Below are 23,049 nucleotides of genomic sequence, written 5' to 3'. Positions count from 1 at the left end.
TAATTGCAGGTGCTCAGGTCTTCTCGGAGTAGAAAAACAACAACCCCTCCCTTGGTTATTATTACTGCATTTTCTGGTACAAAAACAGTCAAAGGTACATGAAACCAATCAGGTTACTTTAATGAGCAGTCCTTTTATCCACCCTTACGCATTTAAGGAAACCATGAGATTCCTGGCACTCCTTTTAGCAGCTGCCAAGCCTCGTATTAATAGATATTATAGGCCAAGAGAGCCCTGTTAATAAAGGGTTCTTTCTTGCATTCTACCCATAATATTTATTTTTTAAAACTAAATTCTTAACATACTGAAAGCAGTATTTTGTGTTAGCAAAAAAGAAAAGAACGACACAGTAGTTACCTTGCAAACTTTTAAGGCCAGGACTCTGTCCCATTTGCTGTGGTGTTCAGTAGGAACACATATGCTTTTGGGAAGTGGGTTTCCTCATGATACCTGCAGCACTCTGCACACTTGGACAGGATTGGGGTGACGCAGAACAGTGGTGAGGGTGAGGCCATGAGGATGCAGCCTCCTTGCTTCAACCAACTTCAACCTATTCTCTCACTTTTGATAAGTTTCCTGTTTTGAAGTCAAGTGTGGCTGTGCTGGGTTTTCTTAGAAATCCCCCAGTTACATATATGTCGAATTTGATAGTATTATGGTCAGTGTTATTGGTTCAACAACGCTTACATCTCGCACCAGGTTCCAGAAGGCATCAGTCAACTTTTAAATTGAGAATTGTGCACCCTCTACTCTTGAGCGCAAAGTATTTAGGGTATTCAGAATGGAAGGCACCCATTACTTCAGCTCTGCTTCCTTGAGAGACCTCCTTGATGTCAGTATCCCTTTCAAGATCACCCTAGACATCAAAGGGACCCAAGAGCATGTCTCCAGGACCAAATTTGCGGCCGGTATTACCATCCACAGCGATTCTGTGGAAGAGCCCCCACACTTTTGGGGATTTCTAGCTGCTAGTACTCTATGTCATTCTTAAGTGACACCACCTCCAGTACCCCCTTCCCTGTCCTTCCCACAGAATTTATATCCAGAGATAACAACTATGTCCCACTGGCTCTCTCCATTCTATCATGTTTCCATCATGCCCACTTTGTATACATACACACTCCCCTCTAAGATGAAGCTGTCTAGGTTTGCCATCGCTTTTCTCCCAAGAAGCAGGCATCTTTTAATTTCGTGACTGCTGTCACCATCTGCAGTGATCATGGAGCCCAAGAAAGTAAAATCTCTCACTGCCTCAATTTCTTCCCCTTCTATTTGCCAGGAGGTGATTGGCTCAGTGGCCATGATCTTCATTTTTTTGATGCTGAGCTTCACACCATATTTTGTGCTCTCCTCTTTCACCCTCATTAAAAGGTTCTTTAATTCCTCCTCACTTTCTGCCATCAAGGCTGTGTCATCTGCATATCTGAAGTTGTTGATATTTCTTCCGGCAATCTTAATTCCGGTTTGGGATTCATCCAGCCCAGCCTTTCATATGATGAATTCTGCAAAAAAGTTAAATAAGCAGGGAGACAATATACAGCCTTGTCGTACACCTTTCCCAATTTTGAACCAATCAGTTGTTCCATATCCAGTTCTAACTGTAGTTTCTTGTCCCACATAGAGATTTCTCAGGAGACAGATGAGGTGATCAGGCACTCCCATTTCTTTAAGAACTTGCCATAGTTTGCTGTGGTCGACACAGTCAAAGGCTTTTGCATAGTCAATGAAGCAGAAGTAGATGTCTCAACTAAACAACTAAACAACAACAACAAAGATGAAGCTCTCCAACTCACCCATCTTGCCTCAGAGGTTTCTAGCATGAGTATATAAACACCTGTACACCTTGTCTTTCTCCAAATGTCTTTCACATGTGTGTTTTACGCCTTGAGGCTTTGACCTCTCTGAGTTGCTGTCAGGAGCGCCCCTGTACTCAAAATGTCTAGTTCTAGTCATCCCCAATTTCAACAACCATAACCTTTTTACGCTCATCCCTCAGGGACAATTTGTTCCAAACAGAACACTCCTCAGCTCCCGTCAGCATTCCCTTCTCACGATTAGTTTAAAACCATTTAGAAGCTGCTTTGAGACGGCTGTTTTAGTTTATTATGGTAGTGAGATTTTGTTCTTTTTTTAATGTCTTTATTCATGCTCGTGACACATGCAGATACCCCTGTTTGCAGAGATTTGCCCTGGAAGGCAGCATAGAAATATCTGAAATAATAATTATTGTATTTCAGAGTTTTGTTAGTTCTTCTGGACTCATTCTCAACTCCTCTCTAAGTCCTCAAAAGACACTTAATGACAGCTTTCACAACAAATATGTAAATATCTGGTATCAGCCACTGCATCTTCTGAAGGCAAAACGAATTCCACACATACACCCTGGTATCTTATGCAGCAATATAATTATCTCTGGGCTTTCTGTCGTCAAGGAACTGGTCTTTCAGGACACTCCTACCACTGAGGGAACATGAGGATTTCACTCTTGCATGAGGAACAAAACAATCAGGCTTGGAGTATTTTTCCATGCCTCCCTGCAGAGAGTCTGAATCTCTGGCTGTGTACACACTCCCATGTACTCTGCATCCAGTGACGTGTGAAGCTGTGAACTCACAGCTCTCCTGTAGTTTCTTGAAAAATACTGCCTTTTGCTGTATTTCCTCCCACACACCCAGCTCTGATCCAGTTTGAAAATGCAAACCACACGAATACATCCACACCACTTCTTCACCTCCCTAGTGTGGGCAGAAAACAGACAACATGTAAACATATCCAACCATGCTGATGTGCACAACCACGGGCAAATATGCTTTGATATTCAGCTGGGAGAAATCACCTCACACTACATTTTAAGCCAGTAACTTTGGGTATAAGCAACTCTGCATGGATTGAGCAGGGTTGAGACTAACGAAATATACTTTGTAGTTTGCCAAGCTCACACTCTCCTGCACAAGGCAGCCATGCATGGTGGCTTAGAATCCTAAGCCATCCTTGTAAATATGAATAAATGGTAAATAAAGAATGCTTTTTGCTTTACCATTTGGGGCCTATGTGTGTTTTATTTGCTCTTTCAAAGCAATGCGAATCAAAGTGAAGCAGAAGACAACATTTTCAGCCCATTTGTCATAGTCCATCTCTCACTCTTAATGGTGAAGGATTGCCACCACTGTTCATTAGTACTATCAGCACTGAAGAATAAAACAATGCTTTTCCTGGAGTACCAAGCTGTGTGGGTGTAGAGATAGGATATTACAGTTTTGAACATCACTGTGTATATTTTGCACATAGGAAGCTGCCTTGGTCCATGCAGTTCTGTATAGTTTACAGTGGTTTGCGATGGCTCTCCAAGCTTTCAGACAAAAATCTTTCCCTGTTCTATCTAGAGGTGCTGTGGATGAAATCTGTCAGACAGACTGTCCCTGGAAAATCAGGACACCTGGAGGGTATGTATGTATGCATGCATGGACAGCAGTGGGAGTGGCTCTTAGGTGTGGTGGAGGGGGTCACAGCTAGCTGGTGCAGCGCCACGATCCCTTTCATGTAAACCTCAAGTGTGTGGGTATGTCTGATCCTCCCTCGTTAAAAGCTTTATATGCTGAACAAATACATGAACTGGCGCAGGCTGTTGTTAATCCCATTCCCAGCAGGCCGATGCAAGAGTGGGCGTGTGAATTTTGCTGACACAGCAGAGTTGGTACCAGCTGCAGCAGGGAAGCTTGGAATCCGGTTTGGTTGGGTACAAGGCCAGTGTGAAGATACACACTGTGTGTTAATGGATTTCTTAATAAGAGTAGTCCTGGCACTGGTGCTGCCTAGAAGCCACACTGTTCACCATGGAAAGCCATACTCCTCATCAGAGATATGTGGAGGCAAACTGTTGCTACCAAGTGGTGAGGGAAATGGTGTTTGCATTTGCCCCTTTATGATATAATATGCTCTAAGATTTGGTGCTGGCATTTAAAACACACACACACACACACACAACCATCCAGGTTCTGAGGGAAGAAGATACCACAGATTTTTATTTAACAACTCTGCAAGAGCAGAGGTTTGTGGATAGCTTTGCAATAATGAATATTCATTAATAGAACTGTGCTTCACAGTTAGCAGCTATCTTCTGCTTCAGCCAGAAAGAAAGCACATAGCCTGGTTGGGTTTCACTATAATAAGAATGTTCTAGTTTTTTGTTAAAAGCATCTCATTGAGCTGTTTTATCAAAAAACCAAGAGGAGCATTCCGCCCACCTCCTCCTCCTCCTCCTCCTCCTCGGTATCCTCATTTCTTCAGTCTTGTAAACTACTCTTCAAGTTTATTTCTTTATTTAATACCACACTTTTCTCCCAGTGCAGAACCCACATTGGGTAGACGTCATGGTCTAAACCACTGAGCCTCTTGGGCTTGCCAGTCGGAAGGTCGGCGTTTTGAATCCCCGTGATGGAGTGAGCTCCCGTTGCTGTGTTCCAGCTCCTGCCAACATAGCAGTTTGAAAGCACGCCGGTGCAAGTAGATAAATAGGTACCACTGTGGGAGGAAGGTAAATGGCGTTTCCGTGCACTCTGGTTTCCGTCATGGTGTTCTGTTGCACCAGAAGCAGTTTAGTCATGCTGGCCACATGACCTGGAAAGCTGTCTGTGGACAAACTCCAGCTCCCTTGGCCTGAAAGCAAGATGAGCACCACAACCCCATAGTCACCTGTGACTGGACTTAACCATCCAGGGGTCCTTTACCTTACATAACAAAATAACCCCTGTCACATTTTAAAATGCCAGCCAAAAGGCTGTATTATCATTATTATTATTATTCCTATTGTTTTTGTTATTGTTTACAGTCTGGAGACCAACTCACATTCTGCATTCTGCATGCATTGCAGAGCCTAATATTTGCTCAAAGAGAGCAAGATTCCTCAGAGCCTGCTCTTTAATATTTGGTTGTTGATTAAATTCCCAGCTAGGTACCATACCAACCATGAAATACTGGATTACTTAAGTTGAGTTTTCCACATGCCCCTTGGGAGCAGTTGGGATGGTGCAAAAGGGCTTTATAGACTACAGTCCCTGATCTATAAAGCCCTGCCTCAGCCAGCGGCTGCACAGGAAGCCGACTATCATCACATGCAAATTCTGAGTGACAGTGAAATGGAATAAGTGAGGAAAACCTGGGCAGAAGGTATCCTTTTGCTATTTCCAAACCTGCCAGACCGCCTTAAGGGTGGACTTGGCAGTTGCTGCATGGGTAAATAAATCTTGTTTGACAAATGAGATCCATTCTGGGAATTGTACTGCACTCATTACCCCCTCAGTCTACACCCAAAACCCAAATCTCATGCCAGATTTTATGTGCCTCATAACAATGTTTGAAATATAGGATTCATCCAGCCTCTCAAGGAGGGTGCCCTGTATTGCAACACCTTAGCATTCCCGGCTTTATGACTTTGAAAGCCAAATGTTTCCAGGTACATAGTACCATGGTGGGGACTTCTATGGGAAGCGCATAAAAATGTTAGAGCCCTGAATGCATGCAAGTGGGAGCAGGTTCACACGTAGTTGATATCAACATGTATAATTTAAAGTTGGGGCTGATATCACTCCACACCATCCCATTTACAGGACTGCGAGGACTGACTTTTGAGAACAGGTGGGATTTACTTTTTTTTTTAACAAAGTCTGGCATTTAACTCCTTAGAAAATTTATTTTAAAACCTCATTAACAGCAACACAATGAAGAGTCCCACGTGTATTATTTGAGGGAGTGTAATATCGATCTACTCCTGATGGTCTTTTGTGCTTGACTCAGAATTTTGGAGAGTCAGCTGCTCAAACATTTCACTTTCTCTTCTCCCTCTCTTTTATCTATTTTAGGAAAATGTGACAGCAGACCACAGTGCTGTGGTAGACTCCACATGGAGATACAACAAAATTACCACATGAGGTTTACAAAAGCCAGAGAATCAAAACAATATGTGCTTCAACTGAATCATTCCTAGGCACTGTCATAGGTGGAGAGGAAGTACGGAGAAACACTTTTCTGGGATTTATTTATTTTGGTGCAGGAATGATGACATCATCACCTAGAGCACCAGGGTAATTGGTGGTGCCTCTTCGATCTGGCAAGTGCATGAGATGGTAAGAAAACTTCCATGTTTTCCTGTTGTTCCCTATTGTTCATTAGCACAAAGAATGGATACTTCTTTTCTTTGACACTACTGCACACTAGCAATAATACTTCTTTGCAGGATTGTCTGCTATTCTAATTTAAAGCAAAAGATTGTATGAAAGCTCACTGGAGATTTGTTCTTAAAGCTCAGTGTGTTTTACAAGTTCCATCTATTCTGTAAACATCTATTCTATGATCCTTAAAAACTGGGTTTTATGCAATTTGCTACTGCCCTTTAGGAAGGGGTACATCTGTTTGCATATTCATATATCAGTGGTGGGAACCCTGGCCCACATTTATTTTCATGGCCCTGGCCTCAACATGGTTGCTTGCTTACTGCTGTGGAAATGAGTAATAGCTTCATTAGTTAGGCAGACTGATTTGGCTAATCCACCATATTCCAGTTGACATAAAATCCTGAGGTGTTGTGTGTTTTTTAACCCCTTCTTACATCTCCATGAAAATTGCCTCCAGGTCTTTCCTCTGTCCTGATTCTGTGGCATCCATCTGTTCACAAATGCAACATTTTCCTTTCAGAAACAGGATTAGAAGGGAACTTGCGAATATTCATGGTTTAATACATGGAGTGGCAATGTTTTCAATAACCTAATTGCTTTAGCTTGATGTTTGCTATATTGCATAGTTGAGTAAACACTTCATTTGGGTTTTTAAAAAATGCACTGTCATGTCACTGTGATATTTTTGATGGATGGTTTGCTGACAAAAGTCATAATCAGGCATTTATTCCTCCACATGATGCTATTCATGTAGAGGCAAAAGTGGAGATGAACGCTCTTGTCCTGACCTTCTCTGTCTTGTTTCCATTTGTCCCTCATGAGTTGGAGGGCAACTGTCAACATCGGGGAATCTGCACTGTTTGTTTAGGATTCCTGTTTGGTTCAAAAATCTGGTTTTCCAGGGTTCTCCCACCATCTCTTAACAGTGTTCAATCTTCCTTTTTTGGCCAAGGTTCAGAAATAATCTTGACTGAGCAAATGTCAGGAAGCCCTAGATGCACTGATTTTTTCAGGGGGTACTCAGGCGTAAGCAGTAACAGCACCTTTTCGTTGTGGTTAAAAAGTATGGCACTTTCTACAACAACTTCATGGTGAGTAAAGGTAAAGGTAAAGGTAAAGGTAAAGGTAAAGGTACCCCTGCCCATATGGGCCAGTCTTGACAGACTCTAGGGTTGTGCGCTCATCTCACTCTAGAGGCCGGGAGCCAGCACTGTCCGCAGACACTTCCGGGTCACGTGGCCAGCGTGACGAAGCTGCTCTGGCGAACCGGCACCAGAGCAGTACACGGAAACGCCGTTTACCTTCCCGCTATAAAGCGGTACCTATTTATCTACTTGCACTTAAGGGTGCTTTCGAACTGCTAGGTGGGCAGGAGCTGGGACCAAACGACGGGAGCTCACCCCGCCACGGGGATTCGAACCGCCGACCATGTGATCGGCAAGTCCTAGGCACTGAGGTTTTACCCACAGCGCCACCTGCGTCCCATGGTGAGTACTGGCACCTATTTTTTATTTAGAAAAAAACACTGCCTAAGTGATACATTTTTCCTTGGCCCTTTTCGTTCTGGCATTGGAACTGCTTAGATTAGCTCTACTGGATGACATTCAACTGGAGATTCAATTGGGCAGAACTGGCCAATGTGTGGTACCCTCCCAATGTTGTTGGACTGCAATGCCCACCATCCCTGACCATTGACTGTCAGTGAGAATGCCTCCTTGTGTTAATTCTTTTTGTCAAGTTGGCAACTTCTGGCTTTTGACACTAGATTATTGGATCAGACACCCTCCACTGTTGTCTTAAGGAAAGCCCTTCAATGGGTTTGTTCATTCTTCTTTGTCTGATCCTTTTAAGAGTGAGAAATCTGAGGCTTCTCGCTCTATAGTAAGGAGGGAAATGTGCTCTATTTGAATTGATGGAAAGGTTCCCTCTTGTTCCTGCCTGAGAGGAGCAAGTAGAAAGCAAAAGGGTGGTGGCATGTAGGCACGTGGAAGGTGAAGACCATGATCCCTGCAAACAGAGGCATGAGAGTTGTGAGGAGACCTCCCATCAGATTTAGGGCAAGTGCTGGAGATGATAGCCCTACTTTGTCTACTAGCACAACAAACCAATGATTTCCACTATAGTTAAAGCTATGGTTTTCCCAGAAGTGATGTATGGAAGTGAGAGCTGGACCATAAAGAAGGCTGATCGCCGAAGAATTGATGCTTTTGAATTATGGTGCTGGGGGAGACACTTGAGAGTCCCATGGACTGCAAGAAGATCAAACCTATCAATTCTTAAGGAAATCAGCCCTGAGTGCTCACTGGAAGGACAGATCGTGAAGCTGAGGCTCCAATACTTTGGCCACCTTATGAGAAGAGAAGACTCCCTGAAAAAGACCCTGATGCTGGGAAAGATGGAGGGCACAAGGAGAAGGGGACGACAGAGGACGAGATGGTTGAACAGTGTTCTCAAAGCTACCAGCATGAGTTTGACCAAACTGCGGGAGGCAGTGGAAGACAGAAGTGCCTGGCATGCTCTGGTCCATGGGGTCACGAAGAGTCGGACACAACTAAACGACTAAACAAAAAAAGCTTGGACTTGAGCTGATTGCACAGGAAGCAAAAACTGGCATGGACAGACAGGTTAGCTCTTTGAGCGAGTGGCGTAAAGAATGAAGTAGACCTCTTATCCCATAGTGTGGGTGGGGGGAAGAGAGGGGGTTCATCTGGGAAGCGGAAATGCTTCCACTGATGGTATGGACAGAAGGGCACAGCCTTGAATTCCTCCTCCCTTTCTTGCCAGTCACAAAGAGAAGTTCAGCATCGTGTAGCCTTCAAAATACTTCTTGAGCAGCTTCAAAACAATGACAATGATACACATGATTTTCCATCTTTTTTATTCTTACTCATGCTATGATTCAGTAGCACACTTCTGCCCTGCTGCCTAAAAAAGGCACCAGCAGCAGCCACACAAACCGCTTGCAGCAGGAGGAGAGTGAAATGACAGAGGAAATAGTTTCCCATCTAGAAAATAAGGAGATTAAAGGTAATCTGGAAGCCGGGCCCAGGATCTGCACCCTATTTAAACCAGGAACTTTTCATTATTATGCCTGAGACATTGCCTGAGAGTCAAGCCAGTAGTCTGGATGGCATGACATTTTAATAAATAAAAACCCTTCTAATCATCCATGAAATAGCTTTCTTACTTATAAATTCAAAAACATTTACAAGCAAGGGGAACATTTGCAGATTGCTTTATGCAGTAGGAATTCCCAAGGGGGTGCTGAACTCCACAATCAGAAGGGCTCAGGAAATCAAAGGGATGGAAAGTTTATTGAGCAGGTCTGACAATTCATAATAAAGATCTCTGCACTGCTGGGGATTGGGAAGCAGTTACAGGACAGCCAAGCTTAATCCAGATGACATTGCAAGAAGCAAGGACAACAGTCTTTGCTTTAATTTTTTTTTATAAAAATAAACATGACCTCAAATCCTGCAAATATCTTACTTTCTGGTATGCGTGGTTTTTGATTTAACAAGCAAGCAAGAGGAGCCTTGATTGATTGCAGTTATAAAACGTTTTTTTCTATAAAGCTAGCAATAAAAAACTTGGAGAATAGGCATGAAACAAATGTTTTTTACGGGTTAAGGGAGTACCTGTGTTGGAATTGAATTGGGCAGTCATTCAGGGCAGTTCTGCAATTGCAATAAACTCAAAATCCAAATTCCAGGCAAGTCATAAAAAATTGAATTGATTTATGAAGCATTTATGGCTCTCCAGTGAATGTCTATTTTGCCTCTCTGTTTCTCTAATTTTATTAGTCTTTGTCTTATGATGCATAGTCACCAATTTTTAGTGGGGACTTTCAGACATTCCTGAAATTTCTTCTACAATATATGGTTTAAACCAAAGATGTTGGGACAACTTTGTTGAATAATAAGAGGTGCTTTTCTTCTGTCATTTCTGATTTGCTGCTGGAAATTACTAGAAAAGAGGTTGTCGGCCTTTTTGGACCAATGGGCACATTTTGACTCGTGGGCATGGCATAATGAGACACAACATGGCTGCCTGGCATAACACAGAAATAAAAAGAGTACTGTCATGCTGGAAATTTTTCCATAATTGCAGTTCCAGACCAGAAAAGGCCTAACCCAGGCTTCCTCAACCTCGGCCCTCCAGATGTTTTTGACCTACAACTCCCATGATCCCTAGCTAGCAGGACCAGTGGCTAGGGATGATTGTAGTGTCAAAACATCTGGAGGGCCAAGGGTGAGGAAGCCTGGCCTAACCTGTTGAACAGCCTGCCATACAGCTGTAGAAGTCACAGGAAACTCGTTTTTCTTCAATGCCAACCCTAAAACAAACTTAGGTTGCTATCCTGTATCCACTTATCTGGAATTAAGTCCCATTAGACACCAAAGGACTTACTCCTGAGTAAACATTACACTATTGTACTGTGTGAGGAAGGGTCACAGCAGCAGAAATTTGGTTTATCTCAGTGGACTGGGGCCTAAAAATAAGCCTGGTGTGCTCTGGGACATATTCCCCATTGCCTCCCCTGACCCATTTTCTTTGACCCCCTTGTCTTCATTGAATGCTGCATGGTACGAAACACAGACATCCTGCTTTAACTACAGTGGAACAGCAAAGGAATAGCAAATTGGAACATTCAAAAGGAGTGCCTTGAAATTCAGGCCTTGAAGGATTCTTATCTAGTCCTGTTGGCAAAGCACTTCCCTGACTAGAGGTGAATTTCTCCCAGTTATATATGAGATCAAGGAGCTGTTTATCTGAAAGGTGTTAACAGGGCCAGCCCAAGACCTTTTGACACCTAAGGCAAGACGTGCCACTGATACTTCCCACCCTGCCCCAGATTCCAGGTGGGAAGAGCATGCTGCCCTAGTTGGATTGCCTCATGTCATCATTTTGGTGCACTGGCCATGCTAGGGCACTAAGCTAGCTTAAAGGTAAAGGGACCCCTGACCATTAGGTCCAGTTGCGAACGACTCTGGGGTTGCAGCGCTCATCTCGCTTTATTGGCCGAGGGAGGCAGCGTACAGCTTCCAGGTCATGTGGCCCACATGACTAAGCCACTTCTGGCGAACCAGAGCAGCGCACAGAAACGCCGTTTACCTTCCCGCCGGAGTCGTACCTATTTATCTACTTGGACTTTGACGTGCTTCCGAACTGCTAGGTTGGCAAGAGCAGGGACTGAGCAACGGGAGCTCACCCCGTCGCGGGGATTCAAACTGCCAACCTTCTGATTGGCAAGCCCTAGGCTCTGTGGTTTAGACCACAGCACCACCCGTGTCCCTCTCCACAGAGCCACCCATGTCCCACTAGCTTAGGGCAGGCAAACCACATGGAGCCACAAGGTAACTAGGTTCATCAGCCTGTCTACCTTGAAGCAGATGCTCACAACCTTGACTTCCCTGGAGCAGATTCACAGGCTTCAGGATTAATTTCTGCACAGCAGAAGACCTCAAGCGTTCAAGAAGAAGGAGACTTCCTCCTTGGTATGACCACAGTGGGTGGTTATGTTTCTTTCTGCTACTTTCCACCCCTCAGAATTTGTCACCTGAGGCTGCTGCCTTGCTCTGCCTCATGGTGGGGCAGATCCTAGATGTTAAGGCAGTCAGAGCTGGGTTTCACATGTGCCTGGGGCAAGGGAGATGAGTCATAAAAACTCAGAGCCTTGCCACTTCCCAAGGAAGGTAAGGGAAACGTTCTTGCCATGATTCACCTTTCATTTGGCACCACAAAAACCCTTCCCTCACTTAGGGTCTGGAGCCCCTACCTGTGGGCACTAAGGAAAGGCATTGCAACTACAGTGATGCCTGTGGCACCATGTTGTGACTCCCTTGGTTCAAGATAATGGAGATAATCTGACTCACATGCAGCTGATGAAATGGACTCTGGATCACCAAACCTTATTCCAGGGATGAAGAATCTGCGGCTCTCCAGCTGGTGTTAGACTACAGCTCCCATTATCTCTGACCACTAGCCATGCTGGCTGGGGTGCATGGGAGCTGGAGTCCTACACCATCTGGAAGTGCAACAGGCTCGCCATCCTTGGCTTATGCCATGACAAATTTGATCATCTTTAATGTGGCACCAAACTCTTTGTATGACAGCCTTATTCTGGAAGCATCCGTTCAGACTTCTTTATGCCTCTTTGTGAGTCAGGTAGGGCTTGACCTTGGTGTCAGCTGGCAGATGGGACCCGTTATGTAATGGTATTAATTAATTAATGCACATAGAAGGGATGAGAGCAATGCATGTCACCCCAAGCGGTAGCATGCAGTGAAAGCTGCTTTTCTCTCTATATGAATTAAGGAAAAGAAGCCTTCTGGTTCTCCTCTCTCAGCAAATGTACCCTTCAGGCATTTCTGCTCGGTGGGAGGTAGAATCAGCTTGGCAGGCAGACTCACTGTGAAGGGCAGAAAGCATCCAAAGTGTGCGCGTGTGTGGATGTGCTGTAAAAGCCCAGATGATCTGCAAACCAAAAGAGCAAATTCTTTTCTTCTTTTTCCTTCTAAGGAACTTAAATGCACATTGAATATGGAAAAAAAGGAAGGAAGGAAGGAAGGCAGATATGAGATGAAAACATGGAAAGACTGTCTTTGAGGAAGACACAGGCAGACTGCAGACCTAGCGATCTACTTTGTTCCATGCTCAGGCTAGTTTACTGTAGGAGGTTGTACCCTTGAGGGCCACCAACTTGGACAGCTATAAAAGGGCATTAGAAATGGAGAACAAAGCTATGAATGGCTACTAGTCTTGACTGTGTGCTACCTCCAGCACTGAAGGTGAATACCAGTTGCTAAGGAATACTAGAGTGGAGAGTGCTGTTGTGCTCATGTCCTGCTTGTGGACTTCCCATGGGCCACTCTGAGAACAGAATGGACCTTGATCCAGTAGGGCTCTTATGTTCATATCTTGGAAGATTGTCCAGAAACTGATGTCAATCCAAAAAACAGCTGCTAGGCTACTAACTAGGCCAGAGCATATCTCAACAGTGCTTAAAGAGCTCAACTGGCTTCTTGTCTGAACACAATTCAAAGTGCTAGTGCTTAGTTTCAAAGCCCAGTATGGATTGGGATTGAGTGACTGTCTTCTCCACATCAACCAGCTTGCACACTAACAACTTAATTAGAAGCTTTCTTCTGGGTTCCTCTGCCATCTGAAGTGAGATTGGAGGCCTGGGGCACAGATCAGAGGGTCTTTTCAGCCATGGGGTCTCGCTAACTCCAGAGAAGTACTCTAACATAACTTAGGCACCTGCATATGTATTTCTTCTTGTGATTGCTTTTGGCACTGTCTTTGTGCTATTTTATTATGTTTTCATTTGTTATTGTAAACCAGCCTGGAAATTTTGAATCAAAGGGTGACATAGATTCAATCAAACACATCAGTAGCTCCTAGAACCCTGAGGTCTTCCAGCCAGAACCAGGTGATAGTGCCAAATAATGACTTGGGAGAGGGGAGCCCAATGCAAAACGAATGTTCTGGAAGTGACCCCAGCTGTCTACTGATGTTTTAATGCCCCACATTGAATTGTTACTGTGCAATTTATGTATGGATTTTATAATTGATTTTATAGTTTTGAACTGTTTAGAAGCCATTTTGGCATCTGAGTGGTATATAAAGAAATAATAATGAGCATCAAGCAACGGCTGTGCAGGGCAAAGCTATATAGTATCCAACTATACTTATTTAATGCTCTCTGGGTGAATTTGTTGTGGATTTTTACCTTATTTGTAGAGGGATGGTGTTGTTTTTCTTCTGCTCGAGTACCAGATCTCACAGTTTTGCTAAGATATAACTGAGATGCTTGGGGAGCTAGCCAAGAAGCTTTGCTTAGAGTCCCAATAGTGAAAGAGGTGAGGTTGGCTAGAAATTAGGGCAGATTCATATATAGCAATTTTAGCCGACAAGGAATATCTGACGAAGCCCCAAGACTCTTCCGTGCAAGGAAACACTTTGCTTCCAATCATGCTTATTTTATTTCATACTTACGTTTCTGGTTGGGTGAGCAGCTAATGTTTATAACAGTACAAAGTTTATAGCATCTTCAAAGACTTAACTATTACAGCACAAGCTTTCATGCACTCTTGAAATGATGCTCCTCCAGCCCCACTTCTCCAATTTCTTTTAAGTATTCTTTCCCAGGGAAAACATCTTCTGTTTTCCTACCTCGTTCTCCAGGAGCTTTGGAGATCGTGTTATAATTTTGGTGATGACCTTGTGATCATGAAGTGGCTGAGAGTGGTGTGTGTGTGTGTGTGTGTGTGTGTGTGTGTGTGTGTGTGTTCATTAAACATTATCCCAATGGTCTGCAGCCTCCCCAGGTGCCCATATTTTCTGATTTGAAAAATTGCCATAGGCTGAATTACCCCTGGGCTTTAATTGAAGATTAGGAAAGGGAAGCTGGCTACCAAGAGCCTGAGACCAGTACACACCCTTATTTTGTTCTTCCTTTTACCTCTTTTCACACAGATTTTTTTCAAAAGTAAAGACTGCACTAAACATTTATCAGATGCACTGTAAGCAGCCTTCCCACCTTCCCATGTCTGCAGCATAGGCCAGATGAGGCCATCATGAGGTTCTCCGGAAGTGGGAGCATCCAAGAAGGCTGCAGAATGCAGGTGACCAGAGAGATGATTTGGTGAATGAAAGAAAGGACAGCTCAAAAGTAAGGTAAGTGGAACAAAAACCATTCACCTGACCAATGAGAAGATCACTGAATTTCCTCTCCCTCTTGAGAATTTTCAAATGCAATTTCTTATCTCCTTAACTAATGGGAAATGGGGGGGCGGGGGGGGGGAGCTAAAGAAAATTTTAGCACAGTCCTAGACCAGAGTCTACAAAATGTTAGTTTTAAGATGCTGCAAGATTTTGTTGTTGTTTATGACAGGCTATACAGTTTAAGGAAAAGGGCAAGGCATCCAATGAATTTGATCAGCACTGGACGGGAGCATCAGGCCCTCCAAATGTCCCTATTTTCCAGGGACATCCCTGATTTAGAGAAGCTGTCCCGGTTTCTGATTTTATCCCTGAATGTCCCACTTTTCCTTAGGATGTCCCTATTTTCATCGGAGAAATGTTGGAGGGTAGGGAAGGGTGTCCCTATTTCCCTGGAGAAATGTTACAGGGTATGGAGTTATCTGATGCGTCGGAAAACAATCCTGTATAGGGAAGTTTTTTAAAAATGTTTAATGTTTTATTATGTTTTTATATATGTTGGAAGTTGTCCAGAGTGGCTGGGGCAACCCAGTAAGACGTGTGGGGTATAAATAGTAAAATTATCATTATGGAATGGGACGTCCCTATTTTCAGCGGAGAAATGTTGGAGGGTATGGAGCATAAATCTCTCTGTGTTGCTGGGGCACCTGCAGCCATGGGACAGAATGAGCAAAGGGAGACCCCATCAGGATTCTGCATTCGTAGGATGAATCAAGATTCGGATTGGCAGACCCAGCCTTCCAAGATCCAATGGGGAACAATATTAAATTGCCTAAGGTCAAGACAGTCCATTTCTCCTAGCAATTCCTCAGATATTATAGACTTATTCTGCAGTGGTGAGGAGCATATAAATTATGTGACTATTTTGACAATGTTTCAGTTTCACCCGTTCTCTCTTGTCTGCTTATTCTCTTGCTCATAGCTTTCTAGCATGAAACACATACGGCACAGGTGTTAATGCAAGACAGGAATCCAAATCCCATTCCAAATCCAGGTCAGAGGTGAAGCGTACAAATCCACAGACAGATTTGAGCAGCTCTAAATGTAATTCAGCACACCAGCAAATGCTCTCAAGGGCTCAGACATCCTGCATTTGTGACTGGACTTGATTGCAGATTTTCACTGCAGGGCAAGAGGCTGCCTGTTCCCATAGCACACAGCCTGTCCACAATAATGCCTAAATGACAGATCAGTCTTGCTTCCCTTGGCCTATTTTGCAGGTCTTTGGCAATGCTCATGTGCTGAGGCCAGTCCACGAAGCAGTGGAAGCAAGATACTGCAAAATGTAAGTGTGATCAACAGTAAAGCCATACATAGCATCAACATACACTTGTTTAAGCTGCAGCTGGAAACTGAAACATTTTATTTGCTGTCCAGCCAGAATCTGCTAGCACATCTTAGACCTTTTCCCTCACCGTAACCAGCTCTTGATTAATGTAGCACATCCCTGCAATAAATCAACAGACAATTTCCCCATTCTCTAAACTGAATGGCATAGGCTAGTTTTCATAGATATCTAATTTTCAAATAAACAGGAAAAGGAACAGGAACAACCACCCAAACGCACAAGTACATCACATTTAATTTCCACTGGCCAGTGTAAACATTTTACTTTACATTTCTTCTTTTTCTACTAAAGGTAAGGTAAAGGGAGCCCTGACCATTAGGTCCAGTCGTGGCCCGACTCTGGGGTTGCGACACTCATCTCGTTTTATTGGCCGAAGGAGCCGGCATATAGCTTCTGGGTTATGTGGCCAGCATGACTAAGCCGCTTCTGGCAAACCAGAGCAGCGCACGGAAATGCCGTTTACCTTCCCGCCAGAGCGGTACCTATTTATCTACTTGACTTTGACATGCTTTTGAACTGCTAGGTGGGCAGGAGCTGGGACTGAGCAACAGGAGCTCACCCCATTGCGGGGATTCGAACCACTGACCTTCTGATCGGCAAGTCCTAGGCTCTGTGGTTTAACCCACAGCACCACCTGCGTCCTTTTTTCTTTTTCTACTACTACCATTTAATTAATTTATATACCGCTTAATTGCCGAAGTGGCTTCTAAGCAGTTTGCAAGTGTATAACCAATTACCAAGGACACAAACCCACATAATTAAAATACACATTAAAACAATTTCATCAAAGCATTAAAATCGCCACCCGCAATTGAAGTGCACAACTAAACAAGGCCATTAAAAGCACAGCAATAGAAGGTGTTAAAACAGCTATTCAAACTGGAGGTTTGTGTCAGAAGAGATGGGGAATGCTTGGTCAGTATTGCAGAAAGAGTTCAGTTCAGGCTGTGTCTGCTAGCTGCTACAGAATAAGGTCCCTCCAGAAATGTTTCTGCAGTCCCGTATAACTTCTGCATAGGTCCGTTTTGACATTTTTCAAAGATGTTTTATTTAACTCTGCATCAGTGGTGGGAAGCAAGGCGTGTTTCTGGAAGTAATATTCAGATTGACAGCCGTTTATTAACACAGCTTGAGGCCTGTTAGCCAAATGTCAGTGTCTTTGAAAACCAAAGGGGGGAACAATCTAGTCTTCCGCTGCATTCTTCCTTCTCCTGTGAGCTGCCACGCATGGGGCACCCTGCCAACTCTTCTCCTTTCCTTCCCACATACACAGAGCTATGTGTGGGCATTTCTACGTACATCTTCATTTATCTAATGTTTTGCGGAATACCCCCCAATGTTCTTTAATACATGAACAGACTGCTTCTCTTATATTTGATGAGTACAGTGGGAGGAATTCAACATTGTGCTATGGCGATTGTTCCATCAGCATTGGGCTTGTCTGATAGAACGATTCCCTCCCATGCAGTGTACAGGGACAGGGTGGTTTCTCCAGACACCCCCTTCCAGGACCAATTTTGGGAGCATGTGGGGCAGGAGAGGAGAGGAGAGAGGAGAGGTGAAATCACCATTTCTCAAGTGAATGTCCTTGTCCAGGGTACCTGCTGACAGGACTCATTAGTTTAATCCCACCCAGAACTTCCCATAGCATACTAGTGGTGGTTTTATTTTTAAAAAAGCAAAAACCCTGAGAATGTTTTCTGCTAATGCATCCTCTTACCAAGTGAGATCATTGGCCTAGCTAGTTCAGTATCACCTACTCTGGCTGGCAGCACAACTCTGAGGCCAGGCTGGCCCATGACGTTTTGCTTCCTGTGGTGGAGCAGAAAATACGCATGCAAGCACCAACGCCACGGTGCATAGTAGCAGGTGCAACTGCACTGGTGGCCAGTTCATCTCTGGGCCCAACCAAAGTTGTTCACTTTAATGATTTAAGCCCTAAGTGGTCTCGGCCCCAAATATCTCTGTGCCTGCTGCCCTTATCAGGAGTTGTGCAGAGGGGGCTCTCTTGGTTATTCCACCATCCTCAGTGAGCAGCCCAGGAGAGGGCTTCGTCCGTGGCAGCTCTAAATTGTGGAACTCCCTCCCCACAGAGATAGTACCTGCTGCACCTTCATTGTACAGTTTTTGTCATATGCTGAGGATGCATACGTCTTGACCCTGGCCTTTGCCAGTTAAGGTATTTTGTTTTGTGGAAAGCACCTCTTGCTCTGAGTTTCTACTGTGCTGTTCCATTTGGAACAGCTTAACTTGTTTTAGAATTGTACATTGTTGAAATCGGACTCAGTGGTGAAGGTCAGGTAAGAAATCATATTCACGCGCGCACACACAAATCTACTCCCTCAGGTCACTTGTTCATTTCCGTGCACTCACTCAGTTCTGCACGTCCGTTGCTGTTTCATCTGTTTACTGGGCTGCCTCCAGACTTTGAGGAATCCAGAGTTTCCTTAAAGTTAAATATTTATGTTAAACTGAACCTGAGCTAGAAAAGGAAGGAAGTCACAAGGTCAACACTGAAATTGCAATAAATGTGTCTCAAGTATAGTAATTATGGTCTTTTAATGGTTATTAACTAGCAAAATAGATTTTGCTCAAGCAACCTCCAATCCTGGGGCCACAAATATTGAGCGGTGAGGAGTTTGAAGAACTTTATTTCCCCCGCTGATAAACTAAAGGTGTTAATAAGACATTTTAAACATAGTTTCTAGGAGCATGCCGGAGGGCATTTGTCAAAAGTAATAATAAAAATCTAAGTTTGCTGTGGAAAAAATCTATGTGGAAATATGAATTTGAAATCTCAGAAATTATACTCACACAACCACAAAACTTGCTCCCCCCCCCACATACTTATATACATACAACCACACTAAATGTGGTTTGTATTAAATCTGTAAGTCAAACTCTAGACCATATTGCCCTCTTATCCATTTCATTGGAGAAGGTATCTGTATTTTATTTCTGTTACTCTCAAAATCAATTGATAACATTACAGAACAACAACACAGGAATTGGGAGCAGCAGTATAAAGCCATGGCGCCCTTCTTTAATAATAAATGTTGGGGATTGGATCTCCTTAAATACTTCTTAGAGACTCTGCCTGTCCTACTGAAGCTAATTCCACCATTTCCCTGTGTTAATTTCTGCCTTATCATTGAGCTTTCACAAGCAGTAAAAGCCACTTCCAGAAATATAGGAGAATACAGTGCAAGCTTAGCACTCATTGCCATGTTATTTGCTTCCGGGGGAAAATCCATTTGCATATAACACAGAAATGAGTGCTATATTCTGCTATATTTCTGGAAGTGGCTTTTACTTCATGCAAAAGCTTAGTGATAATGCGCAGAAATTAAGAGTTTTGGAAACGTCAGGAAACTGGAACAAACTACATGGAATGCAGCCTTGAGCTGGCCAATCATGCTCTAACATATCCCAATGTTCACAGCAAGGAAAGAAAATATTCACACATATTTTGCTGGCTATTGAAATCCTTCTCCTAGGAGCTAGCTGTCAGCGTGATTATATGTAACAGCACTTCCCTGTATCTGACCTTTCATTTATCCAAATATTTTTTTGATGTGCCCCAAGACATTTGAAAAAATGAACTTATATTATAATTTAAATCCACGGGCAAAGTAAATTGGATCATTTATCTTGTTAACCTTGGAGAAGGCAGCTGCCATGTTATTTAAAGAACCACTCATTTAAAATCAGTCTTTCTTGGCCCTGATCTGATCTGTTATCTGCTTACATTTGAGGCTGGGCTTGAGGAAAGTGGGGTTATGGGTTACTCTCAGTGGGACCTGCACCATAATATTGGAATATCCGGTCTCTCTATTCCATTTTCTTGTCCTCCCCACTCAGTCCCACTTTCCCATTTTTTCAGTGGCCACTGAAGCCTTTGTTGGTCTGTTTTGGGTTTCCCCCACCCCTCATTGCCTTAGGGTTCCCTCTCTCTCATTTTTTGTACTTACACAAATGTCAGGGCTCTCTCAAGTCTTTATCCCTCACTTGTACATGGGTTTTGTTTCATAGACAATGGCGCCCCCCCCAAAAAAATACAAAGTTGATGATCCACACGATCCAACGTCTTACTGAAGTGGAGCCATTCCAGAATCTCTGATGGCTTATTGACCCTTGTGGTGCTTTATTTCTCAAGCGCTTCAGAATGCTTGTTTTTTGCACAGGACATCATGTTGCTAATGGACTGGTGTCAGAAGGATCTGGAGGTGGGAAAGCCAAGGAGTGGCATAAGGAAGCCATATCCTTCACCAAGGATTTTAAGAGAAACAGCCATGCTTCTTGCCCACAACCTGGGGAATGGCTTCAATTTTATGACAAAACTACAGGCATGTACTTGAGATGCCCCCTGTGAGCTGAGGGCTTACAGGACAAGGTGATATGTGGGACAAAGGGTTGAGTGGAAGCACACAATCTGGAAGTACTCTTGGGTCCAGTTCTGTCACTGGAGGTCCAAGTGGTATCAGTAGCTGAAAGTGCTGACTTCCAGATCCAATGTCAGCTAGATGGGTGGCTCCATTTTTTGAATAACCCCAATTTCCCCCCTAACTATCAGCACATCTTGGGGTCCTGAATTCTTCAAGTCAGTTCCACATTGTGGAAAGAAATGCATTCTCAACCCTCTCCCCGTCATCTTCACTGGATGATCTGAGTTTTAGTACAGAGGGATAAAAACAAGAGTCATAATTCTGTAAACCTTGATCATGTTCCCACTTAGTCATCCTTCTTTTCAACTAAAAAGCCTCAAACACTTTAGCCTTGCCTTGTAAGGGAGGTGCTCCAACCCTTTGATCACATTGATTTCCCTTTCCAGTTCTATGGCATCCATTTTTTCTTTTTCTTTTTGCAACAACTTTAGGACTCTGGTGCCAAACAGTTTTGACCTTTTGATTAAAAAGTAAATCAAGATGTTTGTGCATTGAGTCTAATTGAGAACATGCAACTTTTGGGGGAGGGGGAGGGGAGAGAATCAATTTTTATTTACTCCTAACAGAGCCTGAATATTCGCTGTTAAAAGCTTACATTGTTCCATCTCATTCCTACAGAAACAAACTCACTGACAGTGGAGGCTGCATTGTCGCTCCCTCATTATCAGATGGAATCAAATGGTCATTATGGAGCCAGAACAAATGTGGTCTAAGTGCAGCACGAAATAGCCCTCCAGTTCCCAAAATAAATGTGTTTACATAACATGCGCAATCTCCCAATCTTTGCCTCAGGCCCTTTTAGCAGAATAGCTCATTACCACTCACAAAACTGTGTGCTAAGTGGAGATAAAAAGGCTAGGTTTGTTAACAATGTATTTGGTTTCCAATAATGCTTAGTAGGTTAATCACATGCATCCACGGGGAAGTTACAGCTGGGCAATGGGATGCAAAGGAAGTAGGGGTTGTGCTCTCTCCTTGTTTGGTGATAGGGAGAACATTATTTGCCTGGATATTTCATTCGAGGCAAGAGGCTTACTGATGATGGCACTGCCATGTGGGAGAGAGAATAGGATCTCCTGATAAATCTCGAATATTTCTTGGACTGATCCACCAGCTGGAGCTATCATTGATTTGAGAAAGCTGCCTCAAATTTGTCTAGTGGTGAAAAGCTAGAAAGGTTCCCGCTTCCAGATGACTCTACTACCAAAGCGAACACCCCCACCCCAAAAACACAAACCCATAGCTACATGCTTATTTATTTAAGACATTTCTGCTCTGCCACCTTTCCATTTTAAAAGCCCTCAAGGCACCAATAAAAAGCAGTATAAAATATTGAAAGAAATGTAATGAATGCAGTTACAGCAGAGGGCAGAATTCAGCATAGTGCTAAGTGGAGTATTTGTGTGAGGAACAAGGTCCCCTTGTGCAACAGGACTTCCCCTCCTCTTCTCCCACCACATGTACCCACTAAACCTGTTGTGGTGGTTTCCCCAAACCCACCAGAGCAAATTTAGGGGCATATGTGGGGAAGAGAGACAGGAAGTCCCAGTTATGTGAGTGGACCTCATTCCACTCACACCACAACTTAGTTAATCCCACTCAGACATCTTACACACCTTTGAAAGCTCAGATAAACAGGACATACCTAGCCTGATAGTAATGATGGGACTTGGTGAACATGTCTTAGGAGGATTCCATAGTTGGTGCCTTTCCCAATATGGTGCCTTCCAGATGCTGTTAGACTACAGCTCCCATCATCTCTGACCACTGGCCATGCTGGCTGGGGCAGATGGGAGTTGTAGTTCAATGACATCTGGCAAACACCAGGTTTCTAGGGTAGACAGTATGGTGTCCTCCATTTGTTGTTGGACAACAACTCTAAACAGCCCCAGCCAGCAGTACCTCGGATCATTGGATTGTAGTCCAACAACAACACTTTTTCTACACTTACTGTAGGTCCTCTCTCTATTACTACCTGCCTAACTTCCAAATATTAGGACACTGGATGCAGATCCTTTGATAAATGTTTCAGCTGACAGGTAACCCAGGTAAGTGGCTGCTTAGATACCCAACAACAAGGGCTTAAAGTATATCCAAAAGGGTCAAACACACCAAGATTGGATACTCTATTCAAATCTCTTCCATACAGTTTCTGAGCATCATGCTGGGGTTAACCTATCTGTCCTCCTATCATCTGTAAATACATGTCTCCTAAGTTCATAAGTGATACTGAAGGCTTAAGTGGCAGCGCTGTGATTTGGGCTGTAGGGGTTCACCAGCACAGCACTTCCTTACCCACTCAGTAGCCAAACTTGGTTGTGGGTGGAGTGAGCCAATTTGTGAAGAGTTCAACACATAT

General features: G+C 43.6%; 1 long non-coding RNA gene across 1 annotated transcript in view; it reads left to right on the top strand.

Annotated features, from left to right (window-relative positions):
- LOC310688767 overlaps positions 1-23,049 on the top strand; it is an 88,518-nt gene that overhangs the window by 42,938 nt on the left and 22,531 nt on the right. Inside the window, exons 2-3 of the long non-coding RNA XR_014517161.1 lie at positions 5,859-6,122; positions 14,652-14,852. This is a non-coding gene — a long non-coding RNA (uncharacterized lncRNA). The remainder of the gene's footprint in view (positions 1-5,858; positions 6,123-14,651; positions 14,853-23,049) is intronic.

The sequence above is a fragment of the Podarcis liolepis genome (assembly GCF_965112155.1).
Source record: "Podarcis liolepis genome assembly, chromosome: 11".
NCBI lineage: Eukaryota > Metazoa > Chordata > Lepidosauria > Squamata > Lacertidae > Podarcis > Podarcis liolepis.
Note: the sequence above shows the minus strand (reverse complement) of the source record. Positions and strands in the feature narration are given on the sequence as shown.